At 46.7% G+C, this 19583-nt stretch overlaps 1 protein-coding gene across 14 annotated transcripts in view; it reads right to left on the bottom strand.

Moving 5' to 3' along the window:
- The window catches only part of TENM4 (teneurin transmembrane protein 4), a 645582-nt gene that overhangs the window by 388040 nt on the left and 237959 nt on the right, over window positions 1–19583 (bottom strand). For all 14 annotated transcript variants that reach the window (XM_083609383.1, XM_083609392.1, XM_083609393.1 and 11 more), the window contains one exon: window positions 19324–19407. The gene's annotated coding sequence lies outside the window, so the exon portion shown is untranslated. The remainder of the gene's footprint in view (window positions 1–19323; window positions 19408–19583) is intronic.

Raw genomic sequence — 19583 nt, 5'->3', positions numbered from 1 at the left:
GCCCATGACTTACATCATAGGAGTCTACACAACACAAAACACTGTTGCTGTATGTAGGTTTTATTTTATTTGTTTTTCATCTTATATTTTGGAAATGTACATTCAGGTTTTTTCCCCTTTAAATTTTTTGGGGTCCCCCAAGAGAGTGGGGTCCTAAGCTATAGCTAGTTTAGCTTATACGTTAATCCAGCACTGGGGTCAGGGAAGGCTGATATAAGGCTTCGAAAACCATGGTTGACAAACCATGGTTTACGAAGCCATGAATAAGTGTCACGCTGAACCGTGAATAAGTGTCAGCCTCCGGCTATGAGGCAGTTTCAGCACACAAAAAACCCCAGCTTCCGTGAATCCAGTGTTCCCTGCCATGTTCGAAAAAAGGAAACTTAACAAACCAGGGTTGTGACTTAACTTCCTTGTTTGTTAACCAGCCTTAAGCCAGTAGCGGAGATACAGCCCAGGTGCCTTTTCTCCAGAATTACCCCTAGTTCCTCTGTCTTTTAAACTAAGGTACAGCTTATCCTTCCTGGATCTTTGGTTGAGGGGGTGGACTGGGTATTTTATTAGGTCAAATGGCTTCATTTGATTTCTTTTCTTTTCTTTTTTATATATAAAAAAAGTTCCTCGGTTTTGTAAGATCAGCAAGAAAAAGGCAGCTGAGTTATCTTGATCGGTGACTCTGCAGTGAGCAAAATGGGTCCAGACATTAGTAAGGCTGATAAAGGTGACAGGACAGGGTTGTGCCAAGCCATCCGGGTGCCGTAGCCGCTGATAATGCGATAATAAATGTTGCTTATTAGGTGTTGCCTCAGGTCTGCGTTTTCACGAAGGGTCAAGGGCTTAAGGAGCTATTTGTTTTCAGCATTGGGCAAAACAACTCGCAAAGCCTGCCAGGAAAGCCAGCTCTTGCGATGACCCTGGGAAAGAAGGATTTTGTTTCCCGAGACTTTCTATTTCCTGGACCATATAAGCCTTTGGTTTCTAGGTTTCCTGCAAGGGACTCCTCATATGTAACATAAGGACTAGTAGCAGGGAGAAAACTCTGGAGGAAAAAGAATTAAACTAGGAGTTGAAAGCAAAGCATAAATATATACTGTTGGCCAGTCATGTGTCCGACTCTTCGTGACCCCGTGGACCAGAGCATGCCAGGCACTCCTGTCTTCCACTGCCTCCTGCAGTTTGGTCAAACTCATGCTGGTAGCTTCGAGAACACTGTCCCACCATCTCGTCCTCTGTCGTCCCCTTCTCCTTGTGCCCTCCATCTTTCCCGACATCAGGGTCTTTTCCAGGGAGTCTTCTCTTCTCATGAGGTGGCCAACGTATTGGAGCCTCAGCTTCAGGATCTATCCTTCCAGTGAGCACTCAGGGCTGATTTCCTTCAGAATGGATCGGTTTGATCTTCTTGCAGTCCATGGGACTCTCAAGAGTCTCCTCCAGCACCGTAATTCAAAAGCATCCATTCTTCGGCGATCAGCCTTTCATAGCCTCCAACATTTCTCTAATGAAAATAGGGACGTCCCGAGGAAAAGCAGGACATTCTGGGATCAAATAAAAAACCAGGATGGCTTCTGTAAATCCAGGACTGTCCCTGGAAAATAGGGACACTTGGAGGGTCTGTAGGAAACTGGCAAGGAGGACCCGACCTCAAGAGCTCCCCACCACCACCTCCTGCGCTGTCAGGCAACCGGTGTGCAGAGGCATTGCTGCCTCCAGCCACAAAAGTCAGAAGCCAAGGGGCAGAAGGAATCGGGGGCCACTTGACTTGATTCTGCCATGCAGAGAGCTCTCCAAAAACCTGCGGCTTCGTGCGACCCCAGCGCTGGCCTGCTCAGCAGTCAATCTTCAGCAAAGCCCTGTCAGAGACAGGGCGGGAAGCAGTCCTAAGCAGAAAGCCCTTCTTCCCCTGAGCTGAGGGCCCCATTGTTTTAGCCACAAAAGGAGCAATTCCAGTTGAGCTACCGTTTTTTTCCCCCAGCCACTTTGCATATCCTTTATTTCCCTCTTAATTGGCATTATGCTCAGAGGCCGGTCTGCAAGGCCATGGGAACGAAGAGGCAGATCCTCTACACACACACACCTTTTTGAACAAGCGGGGTCCAATTAAAGAGCCATTATGCCCCCCCTTCGCCCCCCAACCCCCCAGCTTTTGCCTCGTTTGACAGACTACCACAGAAAACGAGACATGTTGTTAATCTGCAGGGCCCAGCTACCTTTTCTTATGAAAATTAATGTCTTTTCTCCCCACCCCATCCCTTTTAAAAAAGGGGGGAAAGAAAGAGAGATAAATGAGGGTACAAAAGGAGAAGCAAGGGGAGACGAGTGGCTTCGACTCTGAGGACCAAAAGTGGATTGTTTCGCAAATTGCGCACCTCGACTTTCCAGACGATGTGCCTCTCCTTTTTTTTTTTTATGGCCTAAGATTTAAAATCCATTTGTGAGGTCTAGCCGAAGGGCTGGAAAGAAAGGGGAGTTGAGTCTGGGTACAGAGGGGACTGGTGCTGGGAGAAAGGACTCAGGCTGAGTGTTCATGAAGAGAGAGGCAATGTTTGGAACTCTGGAGCAATGGCGCCTGCGCCCACGTGCCTGAAGGCAATAAACTGTTATTATTCTCTTACGTTAGGGACGTGGGTGGCGCTGTGGGTTAAACCACAGAGCCTAGGACTTGCCGATCAGAAGGTCAGCGGTTCGAATCCCCACGATGGGGTGAGCTCCTGTTGCTCGGTCCCTGCTCCTGCCAACCTAGCAGTTCGAAAGCACATCAAAGTGCAAGTAGATAAATAGGTACCACTCCAGCAGGAAGGTAAACGGCATTTCCGTGCGCTGCTCTGGTTCGCCAGAAGCGGCTTAGTCATGCTGGCCACATGAGCCGGAAGCTGTACGCCAGCTCCCTCGGCCAGTAAAGCGAGATGAGCGCCGCAACCCCAGAGTCAGCCATGACTGGACCTAATGGTCAGGGGTCCCTTTACCTTTACTCTCTTAAGTAAAGAGAGAAGTCCTTTCCCAGGACTCTCAAGGCAATCTGCAAACATACATTTAAAACAACTGAATATATACATATATATTAAAGTACCAATGAAACCTTCCAAAGATGGGTTCAGGGTGCAAGTGGGGTGCAGTGGTTAGAGCAGTGGTTAGAGCAGGTGGCGCTGTGGTCTAAACCACTGAGCCTCTTGGATTTGCCAATTAGAAGGTCGGTAGTTCGAATCCCTGCGACGGGGTGAGCTCCCATTGCTCAGTCCCAGCTTCTGCCAACCTAGCAGTTCGAAAGCATGCCAGTGCAAGTAGATGAATAGGTACCGCTGCAGCAGGAAGGTAAACGGCGTTTCTGTGCGCTCTGGCTTCCATCATGGTATTCCGTTGCGCCAGAAGCAGTTTAGTCGGCGCCATTGCCATTATAAGAGAACAAGGGAGGTGTTTGTGATGAGTTCTGGAACCTCTTTTTAAATAGAAAGATAGCACTGGTGATGATGATAATTTTATTATTTATATGCCACCCATATGACTGGGCAGCTTCCAGAAAAATATAAAAACACCATGAAACATCAAACATTAAAAACTTCCCTAAACAGGGCTGCCTTCAGATGTCAGGTAGTTGTTTATTTCCTTGACGTCTGATGGGAGGGCGTTCCACAGGGTGGGTGCCACCACCAAGAAGGCCCTCTGCCTGGTTCCCTGCAACCTCACTTCTTCTAGTGAGGGAACCACCAGAAGGCCCTCAGAGCTGAACGATGGGTGTGGAGAAGCTCCTTCAGGTATACTGGGCCGAGACCGTTTAAGATAACTGGGGCAGCTACACTGAAAGCCCTGCTCCAAGCTGCTGTAGTTCTGAGATTACAAGGACTTCACAGAAAAGCTCTCAAGGAGGAATCCACAAAGGATTGTTTTGAAGGAGTTTCCTTCCCCAACCTGCTGCCCTTCAGATGTTTTGGATTCCAGCTCCCTCCAGCCCCACCCAACACTGTTGGGGTGGAGGCTGGCTCAGCGTAAAAGCTCACCTCCAACGGTAGTGCCATGACATTTAAAAATGTAGTCCAAAGAGCAACCACACTTCTTGGGGTTGATGGGAATTGCACAGCAACAGCATAGCAGAACATGTGGGGTCCTGATCGCTGGGTTTGCATGCTCAAGGTGTCACCAGCCCCTCTCTGGACTTTGCAGGGTGTGAAAAACTAATAATTTAGCCTGTGGCACACTGGCAAACAAATCTAAAAGTGGCACTTTGGGGCACCTAGCCTCCACCTGATGCTTTATGAAACTGCATCCTCATTTTTCCAGCTGCCATCTGTAATCTATCAGCAGGTTATTCAAGAGCAACGCTCCCCTTGTTGTGACAATGGGAATAAAGAGGGTAACTGCCAATAAGGAAGGCATTCTTGTCTAATTTTTCCTGCTCACCCCTACCGTTTAATTTCCAAATGCCAGGAAGCTCTTGGGCTGCTTCTTAAAGCACGATGAGCCCCTCCAGGAAATGAGCAAGTCAGCACCGATCCAGCAGAGACGGGTGTTGTGAAAATGACTAAAAATGGATTTCAACGGAAAAGCATATAATTCAGTTCTGATGTTTACCAGTAAATTCAAGCATAAGGGCCATATAACTCCCTAACTCTGAGAAACTGACAGATTTCATTTTTTTAAAAAAAGATATTTATTGTGATTTTACAAAAACATAAGTTTACAAAATAGAAAAAAGTCACGTAGAAAGAAAAAGATACAAAAAAGAAAACATAGAAAAATACATAAAAGAGAAAAAAGAGGAATAAAAATACAAAATACAAAAAACAAATAGATAAAAAAGAATGAAAAAACAAATCCGTTTTTAGTAACTTTAAACTTATTAGCTTGTTTACTTGACCTCCTCACACCTCCCTTTTTTGTATTCCCATTTAAATAATCAAATCAGCAAATCCTTACCTTCTTTCGTTTATCTTAACTCTATATCTTAACATATTATAACTCTATATTTTCATCCATTTATCAATTCATTTTTGCATATTCTTATTAACTTTGTTGCTAATGCCACTTATTTTCAGTCCGACATCATTTTAACATTCATTAATTTTACAGTGTTTCTGAAGGTAGTCTTTAAATTTCTTCCAGTCTTTTTCCACCAACTCTTCTCCCAGGTCTCGGATTCTGCCAGTCATTTCCGCCAATTCCATATAATCCGTCACCTTCATCTGCCACTCTTCCAGGGTGAAACTGACAGATTTCACATTGCCTGCCCAATGGCAAAAGGCACAGGCTCCGGTCATCTGCGTGAATCATTGTGACACAAAATGGGGGCTGCCGAGATGATGCCAAGCAGTCTGGTGCAAGTGGAATTTCTCATGCTGCAACACTCCTTCAGAGGGTTGGGCCCCCAGAATATCTGGCACTGGGAGGAGTAATACCCTCAACCAGTATGCCATCTGTTGACTTAAAGCTCTACCTCTCTTTCAAATCAGAAACAGTGAAGGCGGTGAAGGTCCTGTGTGAGTGTCTGAAGGTGGCTGGAGGATGGATGGCAGCCTCTGTGTGATTGGTGGGTGGTGCTGCCACCCCCGGGAGGGTTGGCGCATCGCCGATGGCACCCCCAGGAAGATTGGTGCTCCCCCGTGGCAGGATCGCACTACTTCCATTGCCGGTTTCCCCCCGCCCCCTGGCTGGATCAACCCACCCCCTGGGTGCGTGTCATATTTGCCATTCCGGGTGTTCCAGCGGCTTCCTCTGCTACTGATAGGAGGGCGAATTAGCCCGATATGGAGGAAAGTAGTAGGAGTAGGAGTTTGGATTTGATATCCCGCTTTATCACTACCCGAAGGAGTCTCAAAGCGGCTAACATTCTCCTTTCCCTTCCTCCCCCACAACAAACACTCTGTGAGGTGAGTGGGGCTGAGAGACTTCAGAGAAGTGTGACTGGCCCAAGGTCACCCAGCAGCTGCATGTGGAGGAGCGGAGACGCGAACCCGGTTCACCAGATTATGAGTCCACCGCTCTTAACCACTACACCACGCTGGCTCTTGCCAGTGTAGCAGCCAGGAAAGTATGCTTTCAGATTGTATAAGCTACACATTCTTCCTGACATACAGGTACAGATGTACAGAAAAATGGCACGTCTTTTGCTTACCCCTGGGTTTTCTGTGCAGTTTTCTCTCCTCCAATAAGGGGCCACCCACACACAGAGGAAATCTAGTGTGACGAAGATGCAGACCTGGGCTGGGTGGGAGGTGAGGCAGTGAAGAGGGAAGCACCCAACACCCCATCCAGCTCCTTTTCAGTTCTCATTTGCCCACTCTCCAAACACTGTGGCTTTTATAGGAGAAGCGGTAAGGGTCTCGAGCAGGAAGCTTGTAAAAGTGGGAGCAGAGTGCCTAAGGCTTTGTGACATTTTCTTAACAGGACCCAGAGAACCTGATGTTAAGCAAGTCATAAAACCCCTGCTCGTTCTCCATAAATCCTGCTTGCAGTGAGGAATTTGCCCTAGACGAGTCACACCGCCTTGGGGGCAAGTGGCTTGCCAGGCACCCCACTCAATTTATATGGATGAGCCCATTCTGCAGAAAAAGTGCAAAGCCAAGTGCTTGCAAATTTGGGGACAGAGAGAGGATTTTGCAGCAAGAAACGTTTGCAGCAAGGGAGAATATTCCCGTTGGATTCACAAGAGCCCGGTGCAAACCACATTCAACCCAAGGGGCATGAAGTCTGCTGCAGCCCAAAGGCCACATTCCATTAAACAAAACCTTGAAGGCCAAAAGCCACCAGTGGCGAGCAGGGCCAGAATCAAAAGTGGGTGGCAAAACAAATGCTAATATAATCACATATTCCTCTCTATACTCTATCCAGGCAAGATGCAGTACTAGTTGAGATTCCTCCGTTGCAGGGGGTTGGACTAGATGACCCTCAAGGTCCCTTTCAACTCTACAATGCTATGAGCCTATGATTATCCAAGTTACATTTCAGCCAGATTTCTACACTCCAAAGGGTGTGTGTGTTAACTACCTGGGCAGTTATCTTTCCACAAGGGCCGACATTGATATCAAAATCCAGCATCACCTGAGCTCTGAGAGTGCAGCTTTCTCCCGATTGAAGTGCAGAGTGTCTGAGGACCGGGACATTCTCTGGGAAACCAAAATGCTTGTTTACAAAGCTATTGTACTACCAAACTTACTGTATGCTTGTGAAACATGGACCACTTATAAACCATCTCCAACTCCTCAAAAGATTCCATCAACGGTGTCTCCGAAAAACTTTACACATCACTAGGGAAGACAGGCGAACTAATGCCAGTGTACTGGAAGAAGCAAAGATCACCAGTGTTGAAGCAATGATTCTTCAACATCAACTTTTTTGGACTGGTCATGTTGTGTGGATGCCTGATTATCGACTTCCAAAGTAACTACTTTATTCTGAACTTAAAAATGGAAAGCGTAATGCCGGTGGTCAACAAAAGAGGTCCAAAGACTCTCTCAAGGCAAATCTTTAAAAAATGTAGTATAAACACCGACAACTGGGAAACACTGGCCTGCGAGCGCTCCAATTGGAGAACAGCCTTTACCAAAGGTGTCATGGGCTCTGAAGACATTTGAACTCAAAGCAAAAGGGAGAAATGCGCTAAGATGAAGGCACACTTGGCAAATCTACACCGTGATCAACTCCCACCTGGAAACCAATGTCCCCACTGTGGGAGGACGTGTGGATCCAGAATTGGCCTCCACAGTCACTTACGGACTCACTGTTAAAATTGTGTTCATGGAAGACAATCTTACTAGGCTACAAGTGATTGCCAAAGAAGAAGAAGAGGAGGAGGAGGAAGAGGAAGAGGAAGAGGAAGAGGAAGAGGAAGAAGAAGAAGAAGAAGAAGAAGAAGAAGAAGAAGAAGAAGAAGAAGAGGTGTGCAGCCTGGGGAATAGGGCTGACAGAAAGTGATGCTTAGGGGGGTGTCTCATTGAACCCTGTGCTTGAGGTTCTCCATCCCAGCATTAAGCCATGGTTCAAAGCAAACAATTGTTTAATTTGCATGCTGGTGCATGCTGCTGTGTGCTGCTAGCTTTGCTCCTGTGCTGTGCCACTAGGAAATGCCAGACACCTGGGCTTGCGGTTCCATTTCCCCAAGCAGACCATAGGCAGTCAACCAAAAACAAACCATAGTTACAATTTAGTGAGGAACGATGACAAGCCAGACTCTGGCTTCCTTCCTGGTGGCAGGGCAGCAGCAGCAGTGATGGTGAGGTGAGGCATGCACCATACCAATGCGCTGCTCCAGGATGCCATGCATTCACAGGAGTTGAGAATCTGCAGCTCTCCCACTGCTTTTGGATTCCAACTCCCATGAGCCCCACTCAGTGTGGCAAAAAGTCAGGGATGATGGGAACTGTAGTCCCACAGCTTCTGTAGAATCAGAGTTTCCCCACGCCTGACATCAAACCAAAGTTTGTTTTGAACTATTGTTTACTGCCACGTGCAAAGCAGAACAAATCATGGACTTTTGCTGGGCTAAGAAAAGCTCCCTAAGCTCTGTTATAGCAACACTTAAAACACATGCTTGATTTAGGGACTGAGATAATTCTTTTGGCTCCGGTGCAGGCTTATGGATGAATTACGAACGACCTACTCAAGGGTGTTTTTCTGCTGAGCTGTTCTCGGGAAGCCTTGACCAAATCTGTCTCAGATAAAGACTCTCTCTTCCTGTTCCATTAAACGCTGGATTCGGGCCATTTCCAAATCTAAGATGAGCATTCTTTAATCACCTTTCCTTAGCCGCACGGCGTTTGCCAAATAATTTGCCGACAGAAAGAGGAGATCGCATACAGCATAAAAAACCCCGCTAAACAGTGCAGAGTTGGATAAACAGCTGAGATGGTAAAGGTCTCATAGGATAGAATTGGGGGGAAGTGACGAAACTGCGTGAATGCAGTGATGTATCATGGAAAAGTGGCAAGGAGTATACAACCCACAACTTCTCGTACATTGAGAGCTGGCTGCAGGAGGAAAGGCTCTGCAAAATGACCACTAGGGCTAATGAAACACAACAGCAGCCTTGCTGGATCAAGCCAAAGTCCCATGCAGCCTAGCATCCTGTTATCCCACAGTGGCCAACCAGGTGCCCACGGGAAACCAAAAAGTAACACCTGAGCTCAACAGGGCTCTCCCCACCCCCTTGTATTTCCCAGCAGCTGGTATGCAGAGGCACTGCTGTTGCCAACAGTGGATGCAGAACACAGCCATTAAATGTGCATTAACCTTGGTGCCAATGTAGCCTTTACATACAAGTTTAATAAAATTCTGGAGTTCTGTCCACTGATCCGCTCCTCACCTTTCCTTCCTTCATTTATTTCTGTCCTACCTTTTCACCAAGGTATGCAGCATAATTAACATACAGTGGTACCTCGGGTTAAGTACTTAATTCGTTCCAGAGGTCCGTTCTTAACCTGAAACTGTTCTTAAGCTGAAGCACCACTTTAGCTAACGGGGCCTCCTGCTGCCGCCGCACAATTTCTGTTCTCATCCTGAAGCAAAGTTCTTAACCCAAGGTAATATTTCTGAGTTAGCAGAGTGTGTAACCTGAAGCGTATGTAACCTGAAGCGTATGTAACCTGAGGTACCACTGTAATATAATCAAACAGCACAACCTCAAAGCAAAATACACATATGGAATAACCAGTGCTTTTTTTCTGGGGGGACGCAGGGGTACACAAACCCCAAAACATTTTGTGAATCTAAGTTTGGCCTCATTGAGGGGCAGTATTTCAATATGAGTAGGAAAATGAGAGTACCCCTAAACATTTTTAATTTTTTTAGGAAAAAAAGCACTGGGAATGTCTGCTGTCAAAGAGATCCCTGGCTTTTGAGTCTGCTGCAGCCTCAGAACGAATTATATTATTTTGTTCTCTAAGGTTTATTAAACTGAAAAACACAACTTTGTATAAACCTGAGCAGAAAAGCGCTGAGAATTATACCGGGGGCGGGGAAGGAAACCACTGGACCCACGCAGCCAAAATAACCCTGAGATCAGGCCCTGCCAACCTTCATGGTTCCATAGGCACTGTGCAAACAAACGCCAGTGCATTAATATTAAATAAAAAAGTGCCGGGTCTCCTTGGGAACATTGTTGGCTTTTCCTGCAAAGCAGGCAGCGCCGCTGAACTTGCCCAGTGACTTCCCATCCATCAACATCTAATTACAAGCTTCAAATTAAAACAAAGTTCTAGTCTGGGGCTGCTCCAGCTTTCAAACGCCGCTTGGTGGAAAAGGAGGATTTGCTCTCTCGCACACGTGAGAAGACAGGCTGAAACGCTCTGCGGGTCCACGCGCCATTTCTCCTAGCAGAGGCCCAGAATGCGCTCAATGGTCCATTCCATGGCTATTTGCTCCATGCCAAGGTTTTGCCACGGCAGTGCGCTTGAGACTGACAGGTGCAAAACAAGCTGACTTTCAATTGGGCCGCGTAAATAGACCTGCTGGTTCCCTGCCTCATGGTAGAATTCTTAAGAGTTTAACTGCTGTAAGAGTTTCCAGCACAAATTCATTATACAATGGTACCTTGGGTTAAGTACTTAATTCGTTCCGGAGGTCCGTTCTTAACCTGAAACTGTTCTTAACCTGGAGTTACACTTTAGCTAATGGGGCCTCCGGCTGCCGCTGCGCCACTGGAGCACGATTTATGTTCTCATCCTGAAGCAAAGTTCTTAACCTGAGGTACTATTTCTGGGTAAGCGGAGTCTGTAACCTGAAGCATCTGTAACCTGAGGTACCACTGTATTTGTTATACACTGTATTTGTTATACAGCGGTACCTCGGGTTACATACACTTCAGGTTACATATGCTTCAGGTTACAGACGCTTCAGGTTACAGACTCCGCTTACCCAGAAATAGTACCTCAGGTTAAGAACTTTGCTTCAGGATGTGAACAGAAATCGTGCTCCGGCAGCACGGCGGCAGCTGGAGGCCCCATTAGCTAAAGTGGTGCTTCAGGTTAAGAACAGTTTCAGATTAAGAACGGACCTCCGGAACGAATTAAGTACTTAACCCAAGGTACCACTGTACTCCTGTCGCTGCAGGGACTGTGGCTCAGTGGTATAATGTGGCTCTCACATGACAGCCTACCACACAGGGTACGCCTTGGGTGCTGGGACCTGAGAGCATGAGACTCTTCATCCCAGGGTTCTGGGTTCGAAACCCACGTCAGCTGAAAGTTTCCAGCATTGCAGGGGGTTGGACTAGACCCTTGCGGTAGGGTTGCCATATTTCAAGAGGTAAAAATCCCGACAGCTCAAAAGTTGTTGAGCTTTTTTAGGGCAATCGCCCGGTAGCCCCTTTGCCACCACCGAGCCAGAGCCCAAGTAGCCCACATCAGAGCCAGAACCAGAGCCGCCCGCGCACCATTTTTTAAAAAACTAAAATTCAGGACATTTGATGTAAAATGTAAAATCCTACCCCCCCCCCCGCTGGATGGACATGAAGGACCCCCAAAAGAGGACATGTCCAGGAATTCCCAGACATATGGCAACCCTACCTTGTGGCACCTCCTAGCCCTGCAAGTCTATGATTCAGACACTTTTAGACCACTTTTTAAATTTCGCGGACGTGTTTGCAGTGTTGCAGATCACAACACAATTAAAAAAACCCAACAGAACCACCCAATATCAGTTGAACGACGTGGTCCAGGGAGAGAGGGAAAAATAGTGGAAGTGAACAACTGGCTTCGCAAATGGTGTAAACAGGAACGGTTTGGATTCTTAGATCACGGAATGCAGTTTCTTGAAGATGGACTTCTGGCAAGCGATGGGCTGCACCTCACAACGGTTGGGAGGAATGTTTTTGCAAAAAATCTCAGAAACCTCATCAGGAGGGCTTTAAACTGACTAATGTGGGGGAGGGAGACAGTGGTCCTGAAGGTAGGAGTCTATCAATTGATGAAGATGATCATCCAAATGTCATAGACCGAATGGAGCAAACAGCACGCAGACCTAGTGGTGAGAGGAAAAAATCCTTAAATAAGAGACACGGGGGAATGATTAATGGACTTCAATGTCTGTACACTAATGCGCAAAGCATGGGAAATAAACAAGATGAGCTTGAGCTCTTGGTGCAGCAAACTAAATATGACATAATAGGAATCACTGAAACCTGGTGGGATAAGTCCCACGATTGGAATGTAATAATGGAGGGATACAATCTATTTCAGAGAAACAGACCAGACAAGAAAGGAGGAGGAGTGGCGTTATATGTCAGGGATGTGTATACCTGTGAAGAGATCCAAGATTTAGAACCTCAAAGCCAAAGTGAGAGCATTTGGGTCAAAATTAAGGGAGAGAAGAATAACAGAGACCTCATTGTGGGAGTTTACTATAGATCCCCAAGCCAAACGGAGGACATAGATGATGCCTTCCTGGAACAGATGGCCAAGCATGCAAAAGGAAGGGAGATAGTAGTAATGGGGGACTTCAATTACCCGGATATTTGTTGGATGTCAAACTCAGCCAAGAGCATAAGGTCAAACAGATTCCTCACTGGCCTTGCAGACAACTTCATTGTCCAGAAAGTGGGAGAAGCAACAAGAGGAACAGCCATTTTAGATCTGGTCCTAACCAATGTTGATGACCTGGTTAGTGGGGTAGAAGTGGGAGGATCATTAGGCGCGAGTGATCATGCTCTTCTGAAGTTTACTATACAGCGGAAAGGAGCAGCCAAGCATACTAGGACACAATTTCTCGACTTTAAGAAAGCCGACTTCATAAAACTTAGGGAAGTGCTGGGTGAGATCCCATGGACAGTAATACTAAAAGGAAAGGGAGTTCATGATGGCTGGGAGTTTGTTAAGAGGGAGATAGTAAAAGCACAACTTCAGGCAGTACCAATGAGACGGAAACATGGAAGGTGCCTAAAGAAGCCAGGGTGGCTATCTAAAGAACTTTTAACTGAGTTAAGATTAAAAAAGGATGTGTACAAAAAATGGAAAAGGGGGGAAACCACCAAAGAGGAATTCAAACAAATAGCCAGCACGTGTAGACACAAAGTCAGAAAAGCTAAAGCACAGAATGAACTCAGGCTTGCTAGAGAGGTTAAAAGCAACAAAAAAGGCTTTTATGGGTATGTTCGTAGCAAAAGGAAGAACAAAGAAACAGTGGGGTCACTCAGAGGAGAAGATGGTGAAATGCAAACAGGGGACACAGAAAGGGCTGAACTCCTCAATGCCTTCTTTGCCTCAGTCTTCTCCGATAAAGAAAACAATGCCCGACCTGAAGAATTTGGAGCAAATGATTCAGCAGAGGAAACACAGCCCAGAATAACTAAGGAGATAGTACAAGAATACTTGGCTAGTCTAGATGTATTCAAGTCTCCAGGGCCAGATGAACTGCATCCAAGAGTATTAAAAGAACTGGCAGATGTGATTTCAGAACCACTGGCAGTCATCTTTGAGAATTCCTGGAGAACAGGCGAAGTCCCGGCAGACTGGAGGAGGGCAAATGTTGTCCCTATTTTCAAAAAGGGGAAAAGAGAGGACCCAAATAATTACCGCCCAGTCAGTCTGACATCAATACCAGGGAAGATTCTGGAGCAGATCATTAAGCAAACAGTCTGTGAGCACCTAGAAAGGAATGCTGTGATCACCAATAGTCAGCATGGATTTCTGAAAAATAAGTCATGTCAGACGAACCTGATCTCGTTTTTTGACAGAATTACAAGCCTGGTAGATGAAGGGAACGCAGTGGATGTAGCCTACCTTGATTTCAGCAAGGCGTTTGACAAGGTGCCCCATGATATTCTTGTAAAGAAGCTGGTAAAATGCGGTCTTGACTATGCTACCACTCAGTGGATTTGTAACTGGCTGACTGACCGAACCCAAAGGGTGCTCATCAATGGTGCCTCTTCATCCTGGAGAAGAGTGACTAGTGGGGTGCCACAGGGTTCTGTCTTGGGCCCGGTCTTATTCAACATCTTTATCAACGACTTGGATGATGGACTCAAGGGCATCCTGATCAAATTTGCAGATGACACCAAACTGGGAGGGGTGGCTAACACCCCAGAGGACAGGATCACACTTCAAAACGACCTTGACAGATTAGAGAACTGGGCCAAAACAAACAAGATGAATTTTAACAGGGAGAAATGTAAAGTATTGCACCTGGGCAAAAAAAATGAGAGGCACAAATACAAGATGGGTGACACCTGGCTTGAGAGCAGTACATGTGAAAAGGATCTAGGAGTCTTGGTTGACCACAAACTTGACATGAGCCAACAGTGTGATGCGGCAGCTAAAAAAGCCAATGCAATTCTGGGCTGCATCAATAGGAGTATAGCATCTAGATCAAGGGAAGTAATAGTGCCACTGTATTCTGCTCTGGTCAGACCTCACCTGGAGTACTGTGTCCAGTTCTGGGCACCACAGTTCAAGAAGGACACTGACAAACTGGAACGTGTCCAGAGGAGGGCAACCAAAATGGTCAAAGGCCTGGAAACGATGCCTTATGAGGAACGGCTAAGGGAGCTGGGCATGTTTAGCCTGGAGAAGAGGAGGTTAAGGGGTGATATGATAGCCATGTTCAAATATATAAAAGGATGTCACATAGAGGAGGGAGAAAGGTTGTTTTCTGCTGCTCCAGAGAAGCGGACACGGAGCAATGGATCCAAACTACAAGAAAGAAGATTCCACCTAAACATTAGGAAGAACTTCCTGACAGTAAGAGCTGTTCGACAGTGGAATTTGCTGCCAAGGAGTGTGGTGGAGTCTCCTTCTTTGGAGGTCTTTAAGCAGAGGCTTGACAACCATATGTCAGGAGTGCTCTGATGGTGTTTCCTGCTTGGCAGGGGGTTGGACTCGATGGCCCTTGTGGTCTCTTCCAACTCTATGATTCTATGATTCTATGATTCTATGATTCTAAACAGACACAAAATTCTGCATAGCACGTAGCTCTGTTGAGGCAGCACCGGGTGTTGACATTTTGGGCCCCTAGTATATACATGCAACTTGGTGAAAAATCCCTCTTACAAACTGGGGTATAATAAATGGGCTAAGCAAATAAAGATGTCTGCCTCCCACTCATCCTTACCCAACACCGCCAGGCCCAAACCTTGGTCAAAGTTAGCAGCTTCTTCCCCATGTCTCGACACTGTCGTTTGATAGATTGTGGTAGTAATACTTAGCTATTTCCCATGGGTGTGGAACAAGGCGTTAATTCACTAACATTTGTCAAAATACTGAAATTCTCTTCAGAGGGACGGCTGTAGCACTGCGGCACGTTATTACACCTCGAGAAAGACAGGGGGGAAAACTACTATTTTGCAGCAGAGATCCTGCTCCGATAACCACCAGTGCACTTTTCATTAATATCTGGTGACAGATGTAGTTTACTGAGGAAAAGTCTATTACCTACACTCTAACATGAAGTTATCTCTTTTTCTTCCAAACAGCATAATGACTGGATCTTTGCCCCAGCATCGCTGACATTTATCAGTTCTTTGCAGGGCGTGAAATCATATCCTCTGCTTATTGTAACTATATTAAGGTGCTTACAAGAACAGGAGAAAAAGGGTGTATGCGTGCTTGCAGGAGAACGACATCAGAAATATCCAAAAGATACGAAAGAAACTCAATTATTGATCTGTATGTACAGACACACACACAACGCTCTGAAACTATCCAAATTCTGCGCCCGTTTTCCCTCTCCATGCAAAACTTATTTCTGTTCCTGCACAACAGAATTAGGAGTGATATAGGCCACTGAAGACCTAGCCTTGCCCAGTAAAGAGCCTGCTTATCTGATTTTGACAAATTTATATACTGCTCAACTGCTGTAGTCTCTGTGCAGTGCACAATGAGGTTACTGAAGATGCAGTACGGGTAGAAAGTTTAAAGCCAGCCATAAAATAAGAAATGGGCTTAAAATGCCTGCAGAAATGAAAAGGTCTTCGCCAGGTGGTCAGCAGGGAAGGGGACTGCCTGGTCTCAGCCAGGAGGGAATTAGAGATTTAGAGCTCCTTTGGTTACTTGATATCACCCCTTAATGCAGGCATCCCCAAACTTAGCCCTCCAGCTGTTTTGGGACTACAACTTCCATCACCCCTAGCTAACAGGACCAGTGGTCAGGGATGATAGGAATTGTAGTCCCAAAACATCTGGAGGGCCAAGTTTGGGGATGCCTGCCCTAATGGGAAAACGTTTCTTCTCCCCTGGGCTAAAGTGGGCATCTGATTAATGCGCAAAGCCTTCAAGGATCACCGCCATCTTTGTGAGCCTAGGAAGGCCTGGCAAATAATTGAGTAATCTAGAGTGGGACCCAAGAGGAGTGCTTTGGAGGTGGCATGACAAGATGGCAGAGTGAGACACTCCTACTGTGGGTCAGAGAAGGTGCCTCAGCAGAGAGGGACCTTGGTGACAATGACTCACATCCCTCCAGTAGAGGTCAGGAGGACTTTAGGGTCTCCTCTCACCTTCTCCACCTGACCTGTAAGAAAGGATGCTGTTTTCCTTCCCACATTGCAGCTGGGTGGGTGCCTGAGGGGCAGACAGGAGGGTCTTTGCCGGAGGCCACCTAGAGATTAATAGGCCGAGAGGAAATCTGAACTGAAAGATCTACATTGGCTTCCAGTACATTTCCAAGCACAATTCAAAGTGTTGGTGCTGACCTTGAAAGCCCTAAACGGCCTCGGCCCAGTAGACCTGAAGGAGCGTCTCCACCCCTATCGTGCAGCCTGGACACGGAGGTCCAGCTCTGAGGGCCTTCTGATGGTTCCCTCAGTGTGAGAAGTGCAGGGAAACAGGCAGAGGGTCTTCTTGGTGGTGGTGCCCGCCCTGTGGAACGCCCTCCCATCAGATGTCAAGGAAATAAACAACTATCGGACTTTTCGAAGACATCTGAAGGCAGCCCTGTTTAGGGACGTGTTTTAATGTTTGATGTTTTATCGTGTTTTTAATATCCTGTTGGGAGCTGCCTAGAGTGGCTGGGGAGGCCCGGCCAGACAGGCGGGGTATAAGTAATAAATTATTTCCATTAATAATAATGCTTAATCTCACCGTTCAGTTTCCCCGCTGACACGCTGATACAATGCAGCAAAATGCAACTGCCTCCCACACCAACCTGGGAGACGCAGGGCATGAAAGGGGAGTGCAGGCGCAAAAAGGTCTTTAGATTATTATTATTATTATTATTATTATTATTATTATTGCAATGTGAGCAATTAAAAGGCAGTTTCCGGATACAGAGAAAATCTGCTACTGGTAAGAGGAAGAACAGATGTTTGCCCAGATCATCACAGGAGAGGGAGCGAAGCAGTGGGCCATGGCAGATCCTTAAGAGGCCCACACCTTACAACATCTGACAGATGTAAAGCATCATAATTACCTTGCAGTAAGCGACCGAGCGGCTTCTGTGCAGACACTGAGCAAGGAAGCATGTCTTTTCCCCCTCTCCACCCCCTTTTGCTAGTGGCTCATCAAGTGCAGCCTCCCCAAGGGAATTTCTGAAATGCTAAATTGAAAATAGCCTGTTTGCCGTCTACAGAACCAGATCTATTTACTTATTTTGAACAGAGACATTGCCGGAAGGGTGCCCCCACTCGCTTGCCTGGGTTACTTCCTTTAGCACAGCAGGGGTGCTGCTTTTTTGCAATTTAGACAGAAGAAGCAGTATTAAATCATCACAAATGCTTCAGATGGTGCTTTGGATTTTTTTAAAAAATCAAGCAATGCCCTCCTGGCCCCACCAGGGTCAAATATTTCCATAATGTCTGCCAGTCTGCAAAAGTCTTTAAAACTCTTCAGTGCAGCAATTTTCAGAAGGCTGACCACCTTAAAGGTAAAGGGACCCCTGACCGTTAGGTCCAGTCGCGAACGACTCTGGGGTTGCGGCGCTCATCTCACTTTATTGACCGAGGGAGCCGGCGTACAGCTTTCGGGTCATGTGGCTAGCATGACTAAGCCGCTTCTGGCGAACAAGAGCAGCGCACGGAAATGCCGTTTACCTTCCCGCTGGAGTGGTACCTATTTACCTACTTGCACTTTGACATGCTTTGGAGCTGCTAGGTTGGCAGGAGAAGGGACCGAGCAATGGGAGCTCACCCCGTCGCGGGGATTCGAACCGCCAACCTTCTGATCGGCAAGCCCTAGGCTCCGTGGTGTAACCCACAGCGCCATCCGTGTCCCTGGTGACCACCTTACTCAGTCGCGACAAAAGCAACGGGTCTTGTGGCACCTTAACACAGCCTCTCCGACTTGGCTACTAACCCTGATGGCTATGTTCTGCCTCCACAGATGTGGAGATGTTGAGAAAAGCAAAGAGGCAGCTGGTTCGGGTCCTACCCACCGGACCAGGAGAAAACAAGCTTGCTCCATCCTCCATGTGACGGCTCTTTAAATATTTGAAGATGACTCTCCTATCTCCTCTCATGCTCCTCTTTTCCAGGCGAAACATACCTCTACCATTCCTCATCAGGCTTCATTTCCAGACCCTTAATCATCTTGGTCACCCTCCTCTGCACACGTTCCAGCTTGTCAACACCCTTCTTAAATTGTGGTGCCCAGAAATGGACACAGTACTCCAGGTGGGGTCTGACCAAGGAAGAATAGAGTGGGACTATCACTTCCCTGGGTACTATACTTCTGTTCATGGGTATAGCCAGGATTTTTCTTAGCGGGGGCAGGCCATATGTTGGGGGCAGAACCTCAGTTTGCTATGGATTTTTATGGATTTTTTAAAATTGATTTGGGGGGCAGCTGCCCCCCTTGCCCCCCACCCTTGGCTATGCCCATGCTTCTGTTGACGCAGCTGCTATTTTCTGTAGTCTGCTAGACCTTGCATAATCTTTCTTCTCTCGCGCACCACATGCCCAATCCTCATTCTAGCTCAGGCATAGGCAACCTTGGCCCTCCAGACGTTTTGAGACTACAACTCCCATCATCCCTAGCTAATAGGACCAGTGGCTGGGGATGATGGGAATTGTAGTCTCAAAACATCTGGAGGGCCGAGGTTGCCTATGCCTGTTCTAGCTCCTTCCTTTACATACAGAGAGACTCGAGTCCACTGATTTCTTGAAAAGGATTCTTGGTTTCTTCTTTTGTATGAACAGATACATAAAAACACAAGACGAGCCTCCTGAGGTTTCCAGCAACTGGTATTAAGAAGCATTAGCTAATCTGACTAACAGCCGTTGTGCAATATTTACTGTATGATGTTGGGAACCGAAGGACCCTCAAGCCACCATCACCCCAGCTTCCCTTCCCTTTATCAAACGGCGCACAGATGTGCAGCTACGAAGTCTGCGCAAAGCATTCCCTCCGTGGCAGAATGAACAACAGCATTGCCAAGCCCATTAGAATGGCTTTAGAACTCAACAATGTGGTTATTTACCTGTTGGAAAGATCTAGGAATAATCCATCAAAAGATCCTTGAAGTATGCAGCCTTAACCTGGACATGTGTTGATTGCAGTTTACCTGTCGGGGGAAAGGAAATAAAGAAATACGATAAGGAGGTTGGCCTTTTCAGTTATTTCTTTTAGGCTGGAAAGCAGGAAGTGGAACAATCATATTAATAAGAATAATAGCAGCAGCCATGGGACACTTCTTCAGGGGAAGCCGGGAATTCAAAACAGCTACTGATTTAGCTGAAT

Source organism: Podarcis filfolensis, assembly GCF_964270895.1.
Source record: "Podarcis filfolensis genome assembly, chromosome: 4".
Taxonomy (NCBI): domain Eukaryota; kingdom Metazoa; phylum Chordata; class Lepidosauria; order Squamata; family Lacertidae; genus Podarcis; species Podarcis filfolensis.
This window is presented reverse-complemented; position numbering and strand designations above follow the sequence as displayed.